Raw genomic sequence first — 13,956 nt, forward strand, 5'->3', positions numbered from 1 at the left:
GCAAAGGGCTCATGGTTCGTGTCCAGGTGCCACCAAATCACGCTAGTTTATTTTAGAATTTTCACTCGAAGCCTGGACGGACCGTTAAGCAAAGAGCTCATGGTTCGTGTCCAGGTGCCACCAAATCACGCTAGTTTATTTTAGAATTTTCACTCGAAGCCTGGACGGACCGTTAAGCAAAGGGCTCATGGTTCGTGTCCAGGTGCCACTTTGAGCCGTGGGTTCGATATAAGAATGGAGATCAGATCTCATTATTCGGTCTGACAAGAGTTGCCCAAAGTTGGCTGTGGGTGGGACCGACTAGCTTCTATCCTTCTTTAAAGTCTTACACTTCAAAATTAGGGAAGTCTATCGCAGATAGCCATCGAGTCCCTGAGCGCGAAATCCAACAAACAAACGAAACTATACCTGTTCGTATAAATTTTCTGCTTGTTAGATAGCATTCAAAATCAACAAAGTATGAGAGAATAGCCTACTGAGTGGTTCTAAAATGAAATATAGACGATATGATTGTGTTTTACTCTTGTGTTTCGTAGTTAAAGTATATTCAGATACATGTGTGTGTGTGTGTGTGCATATATATCAGTGTTTTGGTATCATATGTCGATAAAGTCTTAAATATTTTCAAATCTGTTGTCCTCCGGTGAGACAGCGGTAAATATACGGACTTACAGCGCTAAAATCTGGGGTTCGCCATAGTGGACACAGCAGATAGCCCAATATGGCTTTGTTCTAAGATACAAACATAAATCCGTTAACGCGTTAGTAGAAATACTCTTGATACACGTATACAATTAATCAACAGAACAATTTCCTCAACGGATTGTATTGTGGTGTCATAATGTTAATTCTGCAAATATCTTTATTTGCAGTGTATGCATCTAAGGTACTCATTCCTGCTTTAGAGTTTAACTGACAGGTACTCATTCCTGCTTTAGAGTTTAACTGACAGGTACTCATCCCTGCTGTAGAGTTTAAAGGACAGGTACTCATCCTGCTCTAGAATTTAAATGACAAGGCAGTTTAAGACGTTTAGTTTGTTTGTAATTAAGCACAAAGCTGCACAATGGGCTATCTGTGCTCTGCCCACCACGGGTATCGAAACCCGGATTCTAGCGTTATAAGTCCGCAGACATACCGCTGAGTCACTAGTGGGCTGATAAAAAGATATCTGGCTACTGGGGGACGAAGACGTTTAGACAGTATTAATTCTATGTTGTAGAATATATTATTTCATTAACAATCTGGTTCAATAAGTTTTGATTACGTTATATATGTGCATCAATTAATTTTTTCTTCACACTGTATATTATTGCAGATAATTGTTCAATTATCTAATATATATATATATATATCTATACAGTGCTGTGCAAAACATGGAACATTAAGAAACCCATATTTTACGAATGTATTTTTGCAACTAATGAATAATAAAATAAATAGTTAATTTAAATATTTGTAACTATGACTCCTAGTTATAAATTCAAATATGTATTTACTATGAATCATCTCGGAATGAATTCACTGATGATGTTCAAGGATCTGAATATTCATATATTTCTGAATGTAGGAAGGTTTGGAGAACGTTTCCGATCAAAAGACTGGTATAATTTTGAATAAATGTAAATGTATTGCCCACAGTGTAACAAATCATCAAAAATATGACCGCTTTTCGTGTTTACCCTGGCTTTACGAAGCTGAATAAGTTTAATGATGCCTTTTCCGTATGTAATATGTTTATTTTATAGAATCTTCTCTTTAAAATATCAATGTTGTCTGATTGTAACAGTACGTTCTCAGATTATGTGAAAAATACGTCATTTTTTAAACCCAATGAAATCACAAATAAATTCCGTTTTTAGAGTACATAAAGTTAAGTATTAATTTATAGTTTATTATGAAAATTACTTTATTAGAGAATATAGTAAGAGAAAAGGCCGAGATTAAATTATGATCAAACTTTACTGAAATATGTAAAGTCTACACGAGAACCATTAGATTTTTTACTTATTTAGAGCAACAATTCTGATTTATTATCATATATCTGGTTTGTTCCTATGTAACATAATATACATGTTTGCACAACCGTTTTTACTCGGCCGTTTTATAATTTTACTTAAACCTTAATCATTATTGTCGAATGTGAAATAACTACAACTTATTGTTTGTCTACAATGAAAGACAGGAATGTATAATGGATGTCACACTTGACTACCCGAAGGTATTTTTTGTTACAACAATAATAACTTCTGTTTTCTAAGGCTGACTAACATATTTTACTTATTATTTTTTTCAGATAAATGTTAATTTTAGTTACATAGTCTTATCATATTACACTTTTGAGAGAAGATAAGTCGAATGGTAAGCTGCTTCTTGGAAAATAAAATATATGCTATGTAGGAACTGATAGGTTAGTAACTGAAATTATAAGACAACAGAGTCTTACGTAAATAGGAATTATAATAAGTTGTCATTTCCTTTTTCAGACCTTTTTGTGAAGCCTTGTGATAATTAAGAAATAATAAAAATAGATATAAAGAGAAAAAAACGCCTGAAAGAAACTGTGAAACATAATTATACTTTAGAGAAAACTTTCAGTAGCATGATGTGTCTGGTTGATATTAAAACTTTAAGATTTCTAAAGGACTTACTGTTCCAAAAAAGATGTTTCTATAGATAGAAACGTCTAAATAAATATATTATGTTTATTCTCACCTACAGCTGCTAGGTTCATTCCAGTATCTGGACACTCTTTCACTTTACATTAAATAATCCTAAGTTACTGACTTCTGTTTACGGTTCTCTAGAAACACTTATGGTGCATAACTGAAACATGTAAAATAATAAATACACATACGGTCATTAGCAGCTGTTTACAGATATTACCTCAAAGCTACTTAAGTTGCACCAGCAGTCGCTAATTTTGAAATGATAGACCAAGAGAAAGTAGTTATAGATGGTTGAATAGTGGTATTTAACCATCACCCTTATAACACACTCGCAGCCATAGACTTTTGTATAAAATTACATCTTAGTTTTATTCTGTAACTGAGTTTTTTCTTCTTATCGACTAGACAGTTAACAAACTCGCCATTACTATTTTTCATTTGTTTATCTGTTCTTAATTATTTTTTCCACGAACTCTGAGACTAGGATAAGCGTGCACAACTAGAAACTTGAATTAAGTAGTTTTGTTGACGAGACATTACAGTACTTTTACCAAGTTGTTTACGCTTGTACAACTACAGATTATTGCTATGATTATTACCTACTTTATTACACAGTTAACTCCCCTCAGCCACTGTAAAAGTAAACTTACGGTTGAGCTTCTCAAAGCGACGGTTGAAAATGGTTAGAAATGTCAAAAAAGCATTTACTGAGCGATAATTTACCCAAATAACTTCAGCTACTTATGAAGAACAACGCTTTGCTGCATGTAATGGCTATTTAGCATAAAGTCGATATCAAGAATTAGATTAAAGTTTTGCTCATACAGAAGACCCGTCTTATGCTCTTTTTTCTTGTTGTGATTTCCCCTTCACTGAGAGAAACTGGGGGCGTTCATTACCATTGAGGGGCGTCGCTCTTTTGTTTTCTTATTTTGCTACGTAATAATGGTCGAAATGATTTCGTGTCATTAACTGATTATTTTTCAAAAAAATGTATTAAAATATTTTATAATGTTAATTATTCAAATATAGCTTTACAGATGCAAATTAATTAATTACAAAAAATCATTATTTGAAACACTCATAGTTCGCAAAACATCTTATTACAATACAACTGATTTAATGAAAATAGAGGCTATAAGCATATTGGTTGTATATTGGTTTTTAGGTCGAGGAGGCTATAAGCATATTGGTTGTACATTGGTTTTTACGTCGAGGAGGCTATAAGCATATTGGTTGTACATTGGTTTTTACGTCGAGGAGGCTATAAGCATATTGGTTGTATATTGGTTTTTACGTCGAGGAGGCTATAAGCATATTGGTTGTACATTGGTTTTTACGTCGAGGAGGCTATAAGAATATTGGTTGTACATTGGTTTTTACGTCGAGGAGGCTATAAGCATATTGGTTGTACATTGGTTTTTACGTCGAGGAGGCTATAAGCATATTGGTTGTATATTGGTTTTTACGTCGACTTTTCTAGCATTAAAACAATATCTATAAAATATAAGGTGTGTGAAACAAAAAATACCCTAAGTGACGGCTGAGCAGTAGATTTAATCCTAATAAAGTTTTCTTGTGTTTGTGTTTGCACCACTTAATTAGGAAAAAACAAACACAAAACGGTAATATGTTATGTAGGTGGTAAAATAAATTATTTTTCAATTGTAAACTATAAGTTGTGAAATATATGAGAACAGAGGTTTATACACAGAAATATATGATCCTCTGAATACTCGGTTGTATCAGTAGTAATATGTATTAAAGGAAGAAAAATGTCTTTGTTACTTATCCATTTATTTTCAAATGCAAATTAAATGGAACTCGTAGTTTTCTCCAAGACCAGAATCATTAGTTATTTTGCATTTCTAAACATTATGGTCCTCTGGTGGCTCAACGGTAAGGCTAAGGACTAAAACGCTAAAAGTCGCTGTGAGCAGAACACAGACAGCCCACTATATAGCTTTATGCTTATCAACAAACAAACTTGAACATTATCAACTGTACATCTTTTACTGTTTCACAATTACTCTATGGAAGTCGAAAGAGATAACGTTATACATCACTGACTCCAAATCTTCTTTAATTAATTGGGAATAATGAAGATGAAATGTTAGTTCCTGAGTATGATGACTAAACTATAGACTTATATCTTCGGGACTATATTTGATGTGCAATCAAACTGAATTTTGGCTCAACCAAGAAAACAAAATTCAGAACTGAATCTGTATAAATGAAAGTTTGTTAAATGGTGAAACTTTAATGTTTAAAACATGTTTTTGAAGTTTTAAGTCAGTGTTTGGATGTGAAGAGGACTTCATCAAAAATAAAGAGTAAGCGCTATACATTTTGCTCTATTATATACACATATGTGTTATCACTTGCTACACAAAGTAAATGAGAGTAATAGGCACACAAATCCTCAACAATGAGTAATGTTTTGTAAACTATGATTATGTTTTTCTATTAAAGTTAAACTGAAGTCAATTTTAAAGAAGTCGTCTAAGATGTTAAATGCGCAGGTTCGAAAAGTTATTACATAGCGGGAATAAGGCTAAGCCTGTCCTCCATAATAGAACGTCAACTTTCCTCTGCACACTTACAAGCATTTTAAAGGCAGAAGTCACAATTTTCGGATTTTAAAAAACTACTTATTGGGTTATCCAAGTAATTTGGACCATTTATCTTGATTAATCCCAACCTCAGATATATCAAATTATAAAGCCCTGTACCATAAACCAAACAAAGGATCTGTTACGAGCTAAGTTTTTATTTTATACTCACGGTATTTGCTTGCAATGCTTTATTAAAGTATGACGTTGAAACTTACCCAGCATGCAGAAATATCAAATTAAAATAGCATGGAATGTAGTAGTTTTCTGGTTTTAATACATAACCAGTTAATGTATTAGGTAATAACGGATAAAATACATTAATCAACAATTTTATTCTTCTACATTTTTAGTAGGGATAATAATTGATTTATGTCAAGCTATACAAAGTTTAATAATGTAGCCCAGAAGAAGTAAAACGGGGGTCTTTAAGTCCAATTTTATCTAATAATAAGTTGAATAAAATGATACAGAGTTCAGAATAATGTGAGCCTATTAACCGATACCAAACAGCGAACATATATGAAATACTTTGGGGAACTTCAGTATTTATACAAGAGGTGGCTAGGAAATCCAAATGTCGGGCTGTTTTATCGTAGCACGTTTAATGACCATTGGAATTAGTCCAACAATGTTCTAATATAACATAATATAGTGTTCTGATCGACAGTATTATTTCTAATATATGCCTTATAATTAAAAACTAGATCTGTTTCCATCCTTAAATAAAATTTTTAACAACATGAAGTTAGTGAAACGTATAATTAATTTGCATTATGGAATACTCTAATCACGAAACTGCTGGTAAAAACAAAAACTACAGTGGTGGGGTCGTTAATAGTTTTCAGCTTTAGATCAAATCTAACCGTATTGATTAACCTTCACATTTATAGATAGACATAATTTTAGCGAGAGAAATAAACAAGGTTCAGCATAACTTTCGCACTCCAGTGACGCAGTATTTAAAGCTTCTGTATAAACGTTTTATTGAGGAGGCTTAAACATACAGGAGTGTGATAGGTGAGTGAGCGGTTTCAGAGATCTTAATATCTGTGTAGGCACGGTCTTATATCAAAAACCTACATTCGAATCTGACTTTTACATCCAACTAAATAGCAAAGCTCAATGATTACAAGTGTAGAATTTCTATTTATAGTTTTAAAGTTCAAGTTGTTTCAAGTACTGTTTGGATAACGAAAAGAAAATAGGATTATAAATTTAGCATTATGATATTTTATTCAAATATGAAGTTTAAGTTACCTATTTTTTAGTGGTTAAATCTTGTAAATAAAATATAATTGCGTGACTGTGTGTACATAACTTTAACGGTCGATTATCAACGTAAGTTTCTGATGCAAATGAAAAATAGACAAATGTGACTTCTATTAAACCTAATTTTTAATTAACATCAGAGTTAACTAAATGCTTATTCCTTCACTACGAGTAACATACTATCGAATACGTGAAACGACTGAGCACACTTATTTTGCGTACAAACAATTCTTAGGTAATTATGTATACATGTACAAACACATCGCGAGAAATACATGATAATGCTTCTATATTAGACGTTGTTAAGAATGTAAACAAATATTTTTTTTTCGTAAAACGTTTTAGATAGTGAGCTATACTCATTTGGAAAAACTTTTCAGATATCAAAACATTGGTTTTCATCTTCTAAAGTCCTCAAACTCAGTTTTTTTGCAAGGTTGGGAAAAGCGAAACACCAACGAATCAGTGTTAAAAATACGCTTCTATAATAACATGTTTGATAACAGAAAAAATATGCAATAAACATATTATTAGTATTTCAATATTTTGAAAATGAATTAATTGTGCGCGATGACAAAATGGTATAAACGATACTAATATATATATATTTTTCTTTAGGACATTACATTCTTTAAGGAAACGATACACACGTTCGAAAAAATATATATATTAATTCGTACTAACACAAAAAATATGTTCCCCGATGGTTCAGCAGTAAATTTATGGATTTACAACAACAAAATCCGAGGTTCGATTCCTTATGGCGGACAGAACGCAGATAGTTCTTTGTGTGGCTTTGCGCTAAAAAAACCAATCAACAAACAAAAACAAACTGTTAAAATACATAATTTACTTCACTTCTACAGATAATTATACGAATTATCTGTAGAAGTGAAGTAAATAGGTATTTATATCCCTTTCTGATGTTATACGTAGAAGTGAAGTAAATAGGTATTTATATCCCTTTCTGATGTTATACGAATTATCTGTAGAAGTGAAGTAAATAGGTATTTATATCCCTTTCTGATATTATACGTATTCTGTCTAGAAGTGAAGTAAATAGGTATTTATATCCATTTCTGATGTTATACGAATCATCTGGGGATATAAATACCTATTTACTTCACTTCTAGACAGAATACGTATAAAATCAGAAAGGGATATAAATACCTATTTACTTCACTTCTACAGATAATTCGTATAACATCGGAAAGGGATATAAATACCTATTTACTTCACTTCTAGACAGAATACGTATAACATCAGAAAGGGATGTAAATACCTATTTACTTCACTTCTACAGATAATTCGTATAACATCGGAAAGGGATATAAATACCTATTTACTTCACTTCTAGACAGAATACGTATAACATCAGAAAGGGATATAAATACCTTGTAGAAATAGTAGTACTCTATTTCTTCATCTTCTATAGTGATATTAAAGGATGAGTTATCAGACAGGTTAACAGCAAAGACAACTGGAGCTGACATTACGTCCTCCAAACAGTCAGGTCTTGGACAACCCATGGTATTGCCGTGTTTGTTCAGTGTCATACTCTCTAGAATTCTAAAACATGCAATCAATCAAAATGGTTAAACCCAAACGTTAGTATTACGTTTAGAATGAAATCTTTAACCTTCAAATTATCAACTTGTTTGTATACCGTTCATTTCCAATGGGATACACATCATATTGAGATTTTATTTTCCTGCGATTTATTTCCAAACTGGCGGTATTTGATTTGCCTGTTTTTTTATGTGATTCCTCTGTAATCATATAGTTAAGCAAAACTGTGTTGTTTTCTTAGTCTTTAACTTAAATGTTAAATACATAAGTAATGTAGAATAAAAAACAACGTTAAATTAGAAATAAAGTGCCCAATTATCCTAAGATAACTTTGGTTAATAATTTCGAGATTATTCAAAATTAACTTTTTTTGGCTGGTTATCCTTTTCATTAACGATAAACGAGAAAAAAAAAAGAGCGACAAAAAAACTCACGTATATAATATCGACTTCCTTCTTCCTAAGTGATCGGTACTGGAGCAAATGTTGCACTGAGCAATGAATCTGAGCTATCCGACTTTTGAGGCACGATATCGCCTCCTCTCTCCTGATATACGTACTACACAAGACGTTGTTCACGATTATTGGTGAAGTGCCAGCGAGATGTTAACTTTGGGACACGCCTTCTTTTTGTGTGTTTTCTCATTTGTAATATACTAACTTAATGTTAATAGTCTTAACCAGGTTTTTAATATCAAATGCTTATTTTATCTAGGTAGACATTTCGTAGTATCCTGTTTGGATCCAATACCTAGCGGCCGAAATTAGAAATGGTTTTCTCTCAGTAGAAAACACAGAAACATTTATTTTGCAAATTATAATTTTGTTTCTCTCTTTTGTTTAACACATCGGTTAAACAATTAAAGTCAATTAACTTAATACATGCAGTCTCTGTGCACTTAATATCTATAATTGAGAACGTTTGGCATTTTACTTCTGGTACTTGGCAAAAGTATGTTTCCCTGCCCTGTTACAAATAAATAAATAAATAAAATGCTACAAAAATTCAAGGGCAACAACTTACGATCAAATAAATTGACCTTCAACCAACTGAGCTGATATTAAAATATAGTTAATTAACAATGAATTAGTTTAATTAACAAAATACAGCTAGTTACAGCCCAAGAAAATAAAAGCATCATTTCAATCAAACTGAATTAAAGTGTCTAACACAATTACGTTTGGCAAAAGAAAAAAATCGCAGGAAAAAATATTAACATTAATACAACCTCTAGATCTGCGTATCAATGTTCTAATCAGTTGATGGTAAATCTGCGTATCAAGGTTCTATTCAGTTGATGGATAATATTATGTGGAGTTCGGCTTCATTCCTTAGCAAGTACATCTTTCCAAGGAAGTTTCAGAGACGTTCGATAGTATTCATGTAAGGAATTATTCACACTCAGTCCACGAACTCTTTAATCTTTTGTTCAAGATATTCTACTACCACTATAGCAGTATAGCTTCTAGCATTTTTCTGATTCATGGCAAAGCTTGGTCCGATTTTACACGAAAGAGATCACACAAGTTGGTCCAATAGCTCATTCGTCAACCATCTGAATAAATCGAAGCTCATTGAAAGTCTTACATCATTTAACACTCATGCCACTCCGTACCACTACTGAAATGTATAAATGGTCAGATTCATCAAAGTCGCACATAACATAACATTCACCACTAACTTTTCAGACACAAATCTCAAATCTTCAAACGGTAAAGATGTCCAGTGACATTTCTTCTTCTTCATAGCTTCTACAGACCAGCTTATTCCTACCCACATTATACTTTTACCACTGCCATATGTGTCGTGTTCCTACAAAACAAAAAATAGTGTAAGTTCTGGTTCCAGCTTCTTTCCACAGTGAATTGAATTGCTCTTAGTACAGTGCATCATATTAATCATCTCGAATACTGGCCAGTCTTGTGAAATCTGCTTTTTACTTTACCCAGGCATGGCGTTTAGTTTTGACTGAAACCTCCGATTCAGTCTCTGAGCCAGATAGCAGGTACCATTTGATGTTGGGAATAATGACCTTCATTGTCTATGTGCACGAGCAACTGTACAACGGTTTTATAGATGGACCATCATTTTGCTAACTTTGCTTGGAAAGACACTTGTGGCCACTTCGTACCCAGCTATTTTGATGGTATGACTTCCATTCTTGCGATAATTCTCCACACAAGGGAAATATCCAAATGCCTTAAAAACGAGCCGTGGTTCGTGAACTGGTTTCACTACTTTAATCTGTGATGACTATAAAGTCATAACTGTGACAATATGTGTGAGACACCATATATAGCATAAACTGAATGATCAGTTATTTGTATTTTATACCTAATTACTAATCGCCATATGCCTAATTGGCATAATGATCAACTGAACGGTTGGTTGGTTATATATTATAATATAGATTTTGCCTTGTCGAAGGTACAATATTACAAAATATTGTTATTGTTTAATTGTTACTTATTATATATACAAGTCAAGCGCAGAAACTAAACAGGAGGAGAAGGTTTGTAACATCAAAAAGAAGGTGCAGGAATTAAGATAGTGGTTGTATGGGCATGTACAAATGATTGGTGAGGAAAGTCTGGTGAAATGGGCACCAGAGTAAAAGGTAGGCGGAGAAGAAGGAGACCGAGGAAGAGAACAAAGGATTATATTAAAGGGGACAATGGTCAAGTAGACCTCAGTGTGGCGAACGATAACTTTAAATGTAGAAAGATTCACGAGACGCCCCGACCCCACATGAAGGGATTAAAGGGTGAAGAAGACGAAGATATACACTGAAAGGTATATTGAATATTTATTTAGTTTTAGGTTTCGTTTGTTCATAGTTTAAGAAAAAAGGTGCACAATAAGTTATCTGAGCTGTGCTAACTGCAGGTATCAAACCAGAATTTTTGGCGTTATAATGCCTGAAGCTTATTGCTGATCCAGCGAACGGAAAGCAATATTTTGGATAGATAAACTGTAATGTAAAAATAAAATACTGTATTTAGTAACATTCCGGATCAGAAGAAAATGCAATAAAATATACATAAAATTATGTTAAAATCTCAACTGATATTTCTGGCCAAAAATCAACTATATAAAACAGATTTTCTTTTGGAAAGATAATAACATACAACAAATCATATTGAACCATTCGTAGCTATTTACATTTTACATTCATAAATAGTACAGTGACTACTCTAACGTGATGTAAAAGGCTGTTCAGAATTACATTTTCAAGTGTTAACCATTATGATGTATTGAACTTAAGCTATAGATATTGCAATAAATATACTACAAATCAATGTGTCCGTAACAAAATTTACCGGATTGATAAGTTACCAAATTTTCGTAAACCTAAACGTTCAGTAGTATAAACAGGACGTATTCGTGTAAGGCAATGGTCGTAAAGGTTTACATTGGCACTGCGCACAATAAATATGTATACTTTACTGTAAAAAATGTGACACGTTTATGATTGGAGTCATAATTTAAGTTACATTTTAAAACAGAGGGATGGTGGAAGTATATATTTAGGTAAAATAACATTTTACAACATAAATCATAATTAAGTATTTGAGATTTCAATCAAGATATGTGTTTCATACCAAGACAAGTATAAACCTATATATGAAAATAGTTGGGTATAAATAATTTTCCTTCGTACAGAAGTTAGATATATATGTCGTTAAAATATCTTAGTTACATAAAGTTACTTGCATGTTCGGGAAAAATAAACGAAATAGCTAAATAATCTTCTTGTGTATGGCTCTATAACTATGGTCACTTAACAGACAGGTGTCTGTACCGCATATTAATGCATCCAAAACTTGACATATGGCTGAAGAGATGTGTGAGTATCCTTTACGAATTAAAAAAATAATCACACCTTAAGGTTACTAAATGATAAAGAGACCTTTCGAAAACGGGAGCCGTCAGTGTTCTTCATGCAAGTGTAAATTCTAACAGAGCAGAGTTTTGTCTCATCAACAGACTCCAAAACCATACCCCAAGCCAATAAGGACCAACATTCTTATCAGCAAAGTGAAGGGTATGGTTTCAAAAGAGAGCCCTCTGGCCCAAAGAGCCATTACGACGAAGCTGAGAATATTTTTTGGTAGTAAGATAACAAATAAGAAGTTTACGTTCACGAAGGCCAATAAACCATACGTTCACATGTTTCCAGCTGCGCCTCGAAATCAATGAATGTTTTCATGGGGAAGATGGATGAAGAAGCCCAAATCACAACAATCATAGTAAGGGAAGTAGATTTGGTATGGTGGGAGGAGACACTCGAGTCTTCAGTACTGTTACGTCGAGCTTAATCATCGTTTCTAAGAGAGTGCAAAGAACCTGCTTTACGACATCTGTCACCTTATTCTATTTCCCTTGATGCAAAGTTTGAAATACACGCCGATCTAGATCAAACACGAGGTGTATTGTTACTTTATTTTTTATCGTTTATCGGTTCCTGCCAAATAACACAAGGTAATATGACGAGCAAATAAACTAAACATTTTATCAGCATAATGAGTAGTGTCAACTTTTCTTATGTTCATAGTGACCAATAAGGATCCTAATATACAGCATAAAAATCGTATAAAATTATCTCTATGTAAAAACAAGTATATTTGTAAGTTAAATAAAAAAAAAGATATAGTTGGCTCTAAATAACGCCCTAACGGATGTATCCTAGTTTTAAAAAAGCACCAACTCTTAGAACTATTGGTAATTATTTTTTCTGCTACTTTGAAATTTTACTATTTTACTTTTAAGATGTTTTTTAAATCATCGTATTTTGTAAGACAAATTACTAAAAAAAACTTGACGAATATGTAAATTAACTAAAAATAGACGAGACAAATATACATAAAATTAATTAACTTGTGTTTTCAATCTGCTGCTTTTAAAGAGATTTAGCATATATAACATTATAAGTAACACCAACTTCATGTATTTTCTCAATTAATTACATAATAACTCAAAACATGTTACTGCATATTTTACAAATATTTGTCCAAATTATAGATTAAATCTTATTTTACGGTTCCTGAAATTTTATAATCCACAGTGATATTAATGTCGTTGAAAGCTCTAATTTTAAAGTATTGGGACGAGTTGTTTGATCCACACGAACAAATTAAAAGATTATGTAATAACCTAAAATAGTAATTTGGTATATTGAAATACCTCTAACCAGAAGCAATATAACTTCTAAATAGATAATTACACTGTAAAAATAGATAATATAGGAGTAAAATATACAACTAAGGTTATAATATATATTAATGTATGTATTATATGATGTATTGTACAGTACCGTATTACGGTAACAATACAGTGTACTTGTAATGCTGCTCTCTGATGGCTCAATGGGTTTATAACACTGAAAATCGGGTTTCGATACCCGCTTTGGACTCAGCATAGATAGTTGTGTAGCTTTGTGCTAAAACAAACAAACTTGTAATTTTCGTTGTGATTCTGCACTTGATTATAAAGTGACGTATCAGTGTAAAAGTGCTGCAACGTATTAATGCACTAAACACGGCAAATTTACAGTACTTGTAAGTTCTGGAACCACATTACTTTTATGCTCTTCATGTCACAATTACGGTGTTTTTCTTAGGTTAAAGATCAGTATTCATGTATTTTGAATCACAGCTTTTATAAAGGAATTTGAGTTATTAACATCACATCTACCCTATAATATTCCATGCTTGTAACTCAACCGCCTCTGGCACTTCCCAACATGAGAAAAATAATCATGTGTTTTATTTGTTTGATTATCGTTATATTTAGAAACTGTACTTTGAAAATGTATAAAGACTGATAGTAAATTC

At 32.5% G+C, this 13,956-nt stretch overlaps 1 pseudogene; it reads right to left on the bottom strand.

The window, feature by feature from the left end:
• The window catches only part of LOC106457870, a 45,013-nt pseudogene extending 36,964 nt beyond the window's left edge, over nt 1-8,049 (bottom strand).
• Between the last annotated feature and the right edge of the window lie 5,907 nt (nt 8,050-13,956).

This window comes from Limulus polyphemus, unplaced genomic scaffold (assembly GCF_000517525.1).
Source record: "Limulus polyphemus unplaced genomic scaffold, Limulus_polyphemus-2.1.2 Scaffold383, whole genome shotgun sequence".
Lineage (NCBI taxonomy): Eukaryota > Metazoa > Arthropoda > Merostomata > Xiphosura > Limulidae > Limulus > Limulus polyphemus.